Source organism: Panthera tigris, chromosome B2, assembly GCF_018350195.1.
Source record: "Panthera tigris isolate Pti1 chromosome B2, P.tigris_Pti1_mat1.1, whole genome shotgun sequence".
Lineage (NCBI taxonomy): Eukaryota > Metazoa > Chordata > Mammalia > Carnivora > Felidae > Panthera > Panthera tigris.
This window is the reverse complement of record NC_056664.1, coordinates 85,102,874-85,113,827: the sequence shown is the minus strand read 5'-3', so window position 1 is coordinate 85,113,827 and position 10,954 is coordinate 85,102,874. Positions and strand designations below refer to the sequence as shown.

General features: G+C 34.2%; 1 long non-coding RNA gene across 1 annotated transcript; it reads left to right on the top strand.

Moving 5' to 3' along the window:
* The first annotated feature begins 1,496 nt into the window (after positions 1-1,496).
* LOC122238413 lies at positions 1,497-6,015 on the top strand. Its single transcript, XR_006217328.1, has 3 exons — positions 1,497-1,558; positions 4,430-4,563; positions 5,926-6,015. It is a non-coding gene; the product is annotated as an uncharacterized LOC122238413 (long non-coding RNA).
* Positions 6,016-10,954: the final 4,939 nt, after the last annotated feature.

Here is a 10,954-nt window from a genome sequence, read left to right as displayed (position 1 = left end):
TGTTACCACATACAAATGTCACTAAACTTATAAATAGGCTTTTCCTAAGGTGTTGCTTACATAGAAACAAAGTAATGGTTTCCACATCCCTACATATTTCATCAAAATTCTGTGTCACCTCGCTTTTAAAAAAATCCACTTTGTTTGAGAGAGTTTGACCTTCATGAATATTTAGTCTAACTACCACTCCATCACTATTTATTTAGTGGCCTTTTTCCATTAGTACCTGTTTCTTCTTGTGTTCTCTGAAAAAGGTCAATGAACAGTTTTTGATACCATGAAAATATCTCATTACTATGTTGTGGACTTTCTGCTTTCACACCAATAAGTAACAATCAATCCATCACCACCTATTTTTGAGTCTCTTAATTTTAATTGGGGAACATATTTAATTGTGCCTTAGATATCTTTGCTAGAGGTTAAATATGCGGGATTATGTTTGTAATAGGTATTAGTAGCAGGGGTTAAATTGCATTTCTAAGGAGTTTATCCATTTGGAATGCTTTTGGTTGTGTGTAATAGAAAATATAATAATAGCAGCTGGAAAAAGTGAAGAATTTATACAACTCTTGCAGCAAGATCTGTAAGTGGTCAGACAATACTTGTGTTGTGGCTCCATAGTAACATCAAGTCCCCACATACCTTCTATCTCTCTGCTCACCTTTCCTAAGTGGGGCCCTCTTGTGTTCATAGCAACAATGAACATGGTGCTTTATCTCCAGTAAAAAACAGAGCTGAAAAGGGCAAAGGAACAAAGAAGCATACTGGCTAAAAAATCCACTTATATCTTATTGTGCAGAACTGAATCTCATGCCAATATTAGAAGAAGGTGATTGTTTCAATATTCCATGCTCTGTAGAAGAGGAAGACAAGGGAGATTAACGTTTATAAACACCTTTTTTGGTAGCTCAGTTGCTGCATTTTTTCAGAGGATATATATTCTAGAGTGCACCATTTTATGAAAACATTGGATTTTAGCCATATCGCTTCCCTTCCTGCAGTTACTTTAAATGGTTAAGTGACATCTCAAGCTCCTCAACTTCTAGCTAGTCGGGTGTCAGTCCCTTTACTACAAGTTTGTGGCCTCAATTAGTAGGCTCCACTGGGGTAGGTATTGAGGGGAGTGACGGTATCATTGGCTGTGAAGATAAAGGACCCAGGAGCAACAGAAGCGGTATCTTGACAGAATTTGAAAGATAAAATTAAGGGCTTCTGGGAAGAATAGCTGTTTCAAATTTAATACTTGGAATCTCTGGAAATACATAACTCAGGGATTGTCATTAAGCACATCATAAGGAGGGGTATTACCCGACCTGTGGCTGTATCTTCCACTAAGTAGTGCTGTGAGGTGACACCAATGAACATTGATTCTATCTATGCACATGGGGAGGGACTTTTCTTGAACATTCAGGGATGCTTAATTGGTTGGACTGTCTTTCTTTTTCAAGTGTCAGGCCCAGAACCAAGCTTTCAATGTCAATTTATTAATATACTGATTTTCTTAGGAGGCTCATCAGCTTTTCGTGGAAATATAATTCTGTGGGGCTTCACCAACTTTGTAAGTATTCCCATCTTCTTCTTGGGTCTCTTTGAGGATGCTTACTAAATAGAATTGTATAATTATTTTTCTTATATGAAAGGTGGAGTTTCTCATAATTGAAATTATAGATTTATTATAAATATTTTGAATGAATGTCTAATATTTTTCAAGAACTCATATTTTTATTTAGAACATTCAATTGTATAAATGTTAGTGGGGTAGTATGAAACTCTCATTGTTTGACTAGAATTTTAAAAATAATATCACTGCTGTTGAGAGGATACATGTAAATTTTTCTAGAAATTTTCAGCTGTGATGACCAAGGAACTGTGTGCAAGTGGTATAAATGATATATCCAAAATGGATAATGCTTAGCTTTGTGGTTGTCCTGGAAGCAAATTTTCATATTTCTATGAATTAAGTACCTCCTCAGTAACAAATCAGCCATGTATATTTAATGTGTGTTTCCTTTCTGTGTAAGTACTCAACGTAATATTTTTTGCTTTGAAATCCCAGTGTTGTACAATATCTTGGTCTATATTTGACCTATGCTAAACATTTTGTGAGCATAACCATACCTATGTAGGCTTATATTGCCATGATTAGTAGTGTCAAGGGTGAAACCCATTGTCTTGCTGATACAGTCTCATGACCTTTAAGGAGGATGGAAAACAAGAAACAAGTGTTTCTAAACACTGTTAACTATTTTAAGAGATAGCTGATCTTGATTCCTGAGCCTACCAACATGATTGCTACTTCAAACCCTCTTTATTAGATGAAGGGCAAAGAATATATCACTGAATAACTTTAAATGTATGTGAATTAAAAAAACATTAGTTTATTTATTTGTTTTGAGAGGGAGAGAGGGCAAGAATGAGCAGGGGAGGGGCAGAGAGAGAGAAATAGAGAATCAAGCAGGCCTTGCGCTCACAGTGAAATCTCATGAACCACGAGATCATGACCTGAGCCAAAATCAAGAATCAGATCCTTAACCAACTGAGCCACCCAGGTGCCCCTAAATGTATGTGATTTTTAAAATCAGAATAAACAGGCCTCAAAGACAAATATGTGTGACCATAATTATCAAAATATTCAAGAGAAAATAAAACAGGGTTCTCATTTTTCTTACATAATAAAGAAAACTATTTTTGAGAGTGTTTTAGTACACAAATCTTGACAGTTGTCAGTTTTCTGATACATTTATGGTCACGGAGACCTGATGTTCCATGCAAATTGTCACAACCAGAAAAGAAAGGCATGTTTCCTGCACCCCAAAGTTTATAGCAGCATTATCAACAATAGCCAAGTTATAGAAAGAGCTCCAATTTCCAACAACTGATGAATGGGTAAAGATATACATGCAATGGAATATTACTCAGCCATCAAAAAGAATGAGATCTTGACATTTGCAATGACGTGGATGGAGCTAGAGAGTATTATGCTAAGCAAAATAAGTCAGTGAAAGACAAATACCATATGATTTCATTCATATGTGAAATTTAAGAAATAAAACAGATGAACATAGATGGCAAAAAAACAGAGGCAAATGATAAAACAGACTCTTAACTATAGAGAATAAACTGAGGTTTACTAGAGGGGAGGTGGACAGAGGGGTGGGTTAAATGGGTGATGGGTATTAAGGTGGGTACTTGTGATGAACGTTGGGTGTTGTATGTAAGTGATGAATCACTAAATTCTACACTTGAAACTAATATTGCACTATATGTTAATTAACTGGAATTTAAATAAAAACTTGAAAAAGAAAAAAATAATAAAAGGGACTAAAATGGAAGAAAAATAAAAGAAAGGTATGTTCCCTATTAATACTAATCAATAGCCCATAATGCCAATGAATGTTTAGTTGGCAAATCTATACAAAACACTTCATCACTGCCATTTTTTAGAAGATTAGAGAGTTATAGGGATTTAACTAATTTGATATGTATGGGAGGTAGCAGATCTAAACCAGCAAACACCCTCTCGTATTCTCCACATTCATTTTGCTCCATTATTCCATATCTCCAGATCATAGGGATTTCAAGCCTAAATAGAAAATCTTAGGCTCTTAATGTGATGTAAGTCCTATAATAGCCATAATTTATAATGAATTCTAATTACACATGTTAGTAAAAGGAGATTTTGTGTGTGTGTGTGTGTGTGTGTGTGTGTGTGTGTTCTTAAAATGTGTTTCTATAGAAACATTTTATTGTGTTTGCTCCTGACATTCGGGAAAGCAGGCATGCCTTGAATAAAATAATTAAACCACAATGTAGAATTGTTTGCAGAGGGATACAAAAAGCTATTTAATTATTTTTACCACCTCTCTTGTCTACTTATGACACTATTCTACTCAGTCTATGCTGTCACGGAATAGCATTGACTTTCAGTAATAATTTAAACCCTTTCCCTCAGAGAAATGTGCAGTTTCCTTGTAGACAAGTGTACTGCCATTCCCCACTTCAGATAGACCCACCTCTTCTGGATAGCAGAGAAAATTAGCAGTGAGCTAATATAATTTCTCCAGCCCTAACCCAGTTTATACAAGGATCAGAATAAGCTTCAGCTATTCTCAGTCTTAGAACTTATCTATAGGCAGGGATAGAATGAGCAAGACAACTTGGATATGCAAATCTATATTTTAATACCTACCCTGACATGGCCATTCAGCAGGAGAAATGGCATGTTTATGGTACTCAAAGTTCTTTTTAAGCCTTGAGTTAATTCTTTTAACCTCCATTAAAATTTCTTACCGTCTGTCCTTGGTCTTTTGGAATGCTCCATCTCCTTCTAAACTTCACCCCAGGTTACTCCAAGGTAAAGACATTAATACCTAAGAAGGTTCAGTTTCCAACTAGTGTTTACTTCATGTCCATGTTTGCTTTTTTACAGCATTATTATAAATAGTGCTGTTAGCATAAGAAGGAAAACCATGTCTGTAAGAATCTGGGAGTAACCTTGTGAACAACTTCAGCTGGAAATTAATAATACTTCATTTTACTCCCTCACTGCCTGGTCAAATAAAGGTAAAACAGTTCACAGCTCTGACTTCTTTATCTCTATTTTTCTCACTCTCTATTCATTTTTCTCCTTATCAACTAACATTGATGACCTTCCTTTTTCCTGTATAATAGATTCCCCAATTCCTCTCTTGATTATCCATTTGATTATTAACTCTCTGGTGATTAGGTTGAACACATACTTTTTTATACTTAAAACGAACTTGCTGGTGATATATAAAGCAAGTTACTAGAGCTTACTAAATCTTATACTCATTTATTTTCATTAGGGCTTACACCTCCTGAGAACTATAATTCACTTATTATATCATGCAATCTGTCTATGAGACAACACCATAAAACTTCCACTGCTTTATGTATACAGAAAAGAATCAGAACTCCCAGAATTTCAGGGGGAATATTCTTTGCCATTATCACATTAATTGTGCGTCTCAAGCAGGATGATTTACAACTGCTGTTCTTCTTGCTTTTAAAGTATGGAATGCTTTAATCTTATCTTTATCTTCATCAATTTAGTTTGGATTATTTATTGAACTTTCCAATTTGTAGTAAATATATGAATTTTGATTTAAAATTTTCCAGTTAACAGATTTTAAGATGTGTGTACTGAAATTCAAAGATGAATCATGCTTATTCTATTAACTAAAGTAGATAGATACATATTCACCAACATATTGGCAGCTTCATTGATTACCTTCTACCTATGCCCTTATGCCATTTAAATAATTTGCAATAGATTATTAAATAAATGCAATAAACTGGCTAAGTTACTTTTATATCATAGCATACAGCTTTACAATAAAATTTATATACATACACATGGCCATATTCATCTCTTAAAACATTAATAAGCGACTCATATCTATAGTTAGCAATACATTTATTTCCATGAGTTTGCTTTGTTAATCTTCAATTCTTTTGTAATCATAAAGCTGTTTTTCCATGAAAGAAAGAAAGCAGGGGTAGGACAAGGGAAATTGGTTTTGAGTCTTCTAACTCATTCCATCTAAAAGTGGTAAAATTCTTCAGCCTCACTGGTAGAGTTAATACTGCTAGGATTTACATATTTCAGAGGTAGCCTGAAATCTTATCTCAGTCACTTAATAGGAATTGTACACATGTGAAAATTAGAAATACAATCTTTGCTTCATATGGCTAGATTCAGAATGTGAGGTATATAATATATATAAATTATTATCCTCTATTCCCCTTAGTTTTTGACTCTGATCTAAAATTCAACTGCCTAAAATTCTATGTATGGCCCTAGTTCATGCCTTTACATTTGAGAGTGAGTAGGATTTAATCCAGTTTGCATCTAACAGATATTTCACTGTTTAAAATGGTTGCTATGTTCTCTCTCTTTCTAAGGACCCAGGGAGAGAAGATTATTGCAATAGAGTCTAAAGTGGCTCTAAACATCATACAAAGAGAAACCTGCATTGGTGGTCTTTTCAGATGTGGAGAGAAAAATGGTAATTTTGAATCATTTTCCAGCAGATTACAGTCTTAAGAGCAAGCCTGATTTAAAGCATTAGAATAATCCCATACTTTTCCCAGGAATTTCTTTCATACTAGCCTTTCACATTCGCTAAAATTCTGCCCCTGGAATATTCTGGGAAGGCTGGAAATACCTCTACTTTAGCTTGGCTATATAATTTAGATAGGCCACTTGTATCTTTGGATATTTGTTCATCACTAAAGAAAGAATCACTGTGGTCCCTCCCACCCAAAATTCTTTATGATTCTGAGGTGATATCCATGTATGAAATATGTCATCTTACTTTGATATATGGAGTAGAATAATGCTATTCAATGGAATCTCAGAAATAGTTAACCCATATTTTTATGAATGCAAATCAAAAAAATACCAGAAAACTTACTTTATTTATTAAAGTTGAAAATGCAACGTGATTTTACATATTAGGGACTAGCATAATGATCAATAAATGTGTATGCAATTGAATTTTCAGAGGAAACCCCATTTTCCTTTATACACACACACACAAACACACACATAACATCTAAATAAACAGCCATTCTCACAGTGTCATAATAATCTATATTTTATATGTCTATATATGTGTATAGTTACACATGTGTATGTGTATGCATGTATATATAGATACAACCTATTTGTATAAATATATAATATAAAAGTGTGTATACACACACACACACACACACACACACACACACACACACCTGTATTCAAATTAATCTCCCTTTCCTGGTCTGTAGCATTTTGTTTCCTTTTGGTATCTTTTAAACTTTCTCAGACAGATATTTTTAGGTGCTGTCACAGGGGAAAATAGATTACTAAACTTGTGTATAATGAGTTATTAGTGATAGAGACTAATAAATTTGTTAAATAAAAACATAAAGACTAAGTCTCTAATAACTGGATTTCAAACATCAAACAGGGAGTAAGGAGTGAATTCACCTGCCTCATAAAAACCTATAACTCATTTAGGTGTCTAATATCTCCATTTGTTTATGAGTCTCATCCTGAAGAGAACACTAGAAGTATAAAAATGAAAAAAAAATTATGTTTAAAAATAGCCACACTTTACAGATTTTAAATATTTGGTGTAGGAAGTATTTTATATGTTGTTAAAGAAGAAGTACACACACATTTGATAAATAACATAAGCAACTATTAATAAAACAATCAATATTTTCTTTACTTTTTGACCATTTCCTAATTCCTGTAGCATTTGAAATCTGAGCATGGGTAGACAGAGTGTTTGGTCTGGAGATCCCATATAAACTCTACAACATTTACTTGCCATACATAAGATGTGTATCAAACTCAAAATTTCTAAACTCACTGGAATTCTTTGATCATGTAAGCTGCCTACATTTATCTCCTAAAGCCCAACAGACCTTGATTATCATTAAGCTCATCAATCTTCAACTCTCTTCTAATGATACTGCATAGCAAATGGCAATGGTGTGCCATATATAACCTGCTTTGAATATCTAAGAATGCCTGAGTAACTCTGAGAGGGAATTATCCAAATAGACAAGAATCAGAATTTCATCTACTGCACATTAAACTTTCAGCACAAAAACTTTAAGTGTTGATTGGAATCTGGTTTTGGCTATGAATTAGTAGTAACTTTTTATTCAGGAAAGTCACTGTATCTGGATTGCAGTATTCACAATACTGTAATTGGATGAGGTAAAAACCATAAATATTATTTGTGTGTGTATGCATGTTTGTGTGTGTGTGTGGAAGACATGTGATAAGATCCTTAATTCAGACCACTTAGCCCTTATACCCCAAAAGGTACTTGAATGCTTTCTGACCAAAGAGAAAAGAACATTTGAAATTTCAAAACAAATAAGTACCAAATAACTAAATATACCTATTAAATATGTTATTTTTCTTTTGACAGATAACATGTCCTTGACTTCTGTAAAAGAAAAAATTCTTCATGTCTAAAGCTATAAAATCAAAGCTGACCTGAGGCAAGGGAAACAAAAGCAAAAATAAAATATTGGGACTTCATCAAAATAAAAAGCTTCTGCACAGCAATGGAAACAATCAGCAAATCTAAAAGGCAACCTACTGAATGGGAGAAAATATTTGCAAATGGCATATCCAATAAAGCATTAGTACTCAAAATACATAAATAACTTCTGCAACTCAACACCCCAAAACAAATAACCCAAATGGTAAATGGGCAGAAGACACAAACAGAAATTACTCCAAAAGGACATACAGATGGTGGACAGACCATGAGAAGATGATCATCATCACTTATCATCAGGTAAATGCAAATCAAAACCACAATGAGATATCATCTCACAACTGTTGGAACGGCTAAAATCAAAAACACAAGAAACAAGTGTTGACAAGGATGTAGAGAAAAAGGAACCCTCATGCACCATTGGTAGGAATGCAAACTGGTGCAGTCACTGTGGAAAACAGTATGGAGTGTCCTCAAAAAGTTAAAAATAGAATAGCAGTAATTGCACTACTAGATGTCTACCCAAAGAATGCAAAAATACTATTTCAAAGGGATACATGCACCCTGATGTTTATAGTAGCATTATCTATAATAGTCAAATTATGGAAACAGTCCAAATGTCCATCAATAGATGAATAGATATTCTATCTATCTATCTATCTATCTATCTATCTACACATACACACACACATACACACACACACACACACACACACACACACACACACACACCACTGGAATATTATTCAGCCATATAAAAGAATGAAATATTGCCATTTGCAACAACATGGATGGAGCTAGAAAGTATAATGCTAAGTGAAAGAAGTCAGTCAGAGAAAGACAAATACTATATGATTTGACTAATTTGTGGAATTTAGGAAACAAAACAAATGATCCTTGGGAGGGAGAGAAGAGAGAGAGAGAGAAACCAGGAAATAGACTCTTAACTATAGAGAACAAACTGATGGTTACAAGAAGTGTAGGGTGTGGGGCAATGGGTGAAATAGGTGATGGGGATTAAGGAGGGCACTTGTGATGAGCACTGGGAGTTGGGGTAAGTGTTGAATCATTAGATCCTATACCTGAAACTAACTGTATGTTAACTAACTGGAATTTAAACAAAAACTTGAAAAACAATAAAAACAATGGGCGCCTGGGTGGCTCAGTTGGTTTAGCATCAGAGTTGGCTCAGGTCATGATCTTATAGTTCACAGGTTTGGGCCCCCAATCAGGCTCTATGCTGGCAGTTCAGAGCCTGGAGACTGCTTCAGATTCTGCCTCCCTCTCTCTCTGCCCCTCCCCTGCTCACACTATGTCTCTCTCTCTCTCTCTTTCTCCTTCTCTCTCTCTCTCTCTCTCTCAAAAATAAATAATAAACATTAAGAATTTTAAAAAGGAAAAACAATAACAAAACAAAACAAAACAAAACCAAAGGTGATGCCACTGACTGGTCTTCCTCCTTTCATAATGCAATCAGAGAAAACTAAGACATAATAACAATTCCTGGCTTTTGCTATTAAGTTGTAAAAGAGGAAAACAAGAAATGCCATGGATTTTTCTCTCTGTGCTTTGAACAGGATATCTTAAAACTAGAATGTGGAATGGTGAACCCTCTGGAGACCCCAGTTTTCACTTTTAGATTGTAACTGTCTTCAAGCATTTAATATTTTTATTAACTTCCATGAGACAAAGTAAAAGAGTAAATCAGGGATATTTATCCTTCTTACCCCAATAAATAACTACCTTTTCTCATTGACCTTTCATCACCAATTATCAAATTACCAAATGGCAGGAGTAACCCTCGGTTCAATTCTGGAGGGAAGCCCTTCCTGAACATTGCAATGATGAACATAGAAAGTGCATTTCTCCATGTAGCATGGTAGAAGAGAATTAATCACAGCAGGAAAACAAGAGTGATTCAATAAAGACATCAGGGCTTTTTTAAGACATGAACGAAGGTGATAGCGGAAGCTGGGAAGCAGGTGTAACTGCTGCTGTTTTCCAGAATACATGTGAATGATTGATGTGAAACTTACTTTCTGTTCATAATATCACTTATTCAAGGCACAGACTTGACTATATATGCCACTGTTTCCTTTCATATCCATTTAAAGTATATATTAATGCATTTTTAAAATTTTCACTTTTGCAACAGGTTTTTAGCATTACTAGATTGAGGATACTTAATGTTTAGACCATGGACTCTTTAATCTGATGAAAGGTATTTTTTCTCTCCCTAAAAACATGAATAAATATCCACATTTTTACATGCAATTTTCAAGAGTTTACTGAATCCATAAAGTTTGCAGACCTCAGATTACAGATCGGAGTCTGAGATTACAAGTTTTGAACTTTGATTTAAGCATTTATCATTTGTAATTATGTAATAAACTTGTGTGCAGTAAAAACTACATTTCAATAAGCCAGCATTTTCAGTGCGTTCTGCAGTTAAATAGTTTTGTTGAGTGTTAAAATATGTTACACTAAAAGTATTTCTTTGGCTCCATAGTCAAAAATGCTTTTAAGAATTGCTGAGTGAAACGAAAGTTAACAATTATAAACAGCGTTCTCTTGAACAGGGATTTCTCAGAGTTTTTAATTTTCTAATGTGTGTTTTGATTCTCCAAGGAGGGAAATAAAACCTGAGAGTTTGAAGAATATATTTACATATTGAACTTTTCTCTTTCACAGAGAAGCTCACAAAAATGTTTTTTCTCTGAATCTCAAGAATTTTGGAAATATTATAGTAACCTTTTTCAAATCAGGCAACAAAGATTTGCTTTGGAGATGCAACTACTTTGGGTAGCTCTTGTATATTGAACACAATTGAATCACATTGATTCAAGCATATTTTGATACATCTTAAAGCCTTCACAAATGAATTTAGTTATTTCAGATTTTAACTGGCACTGGTGTGCAAACTG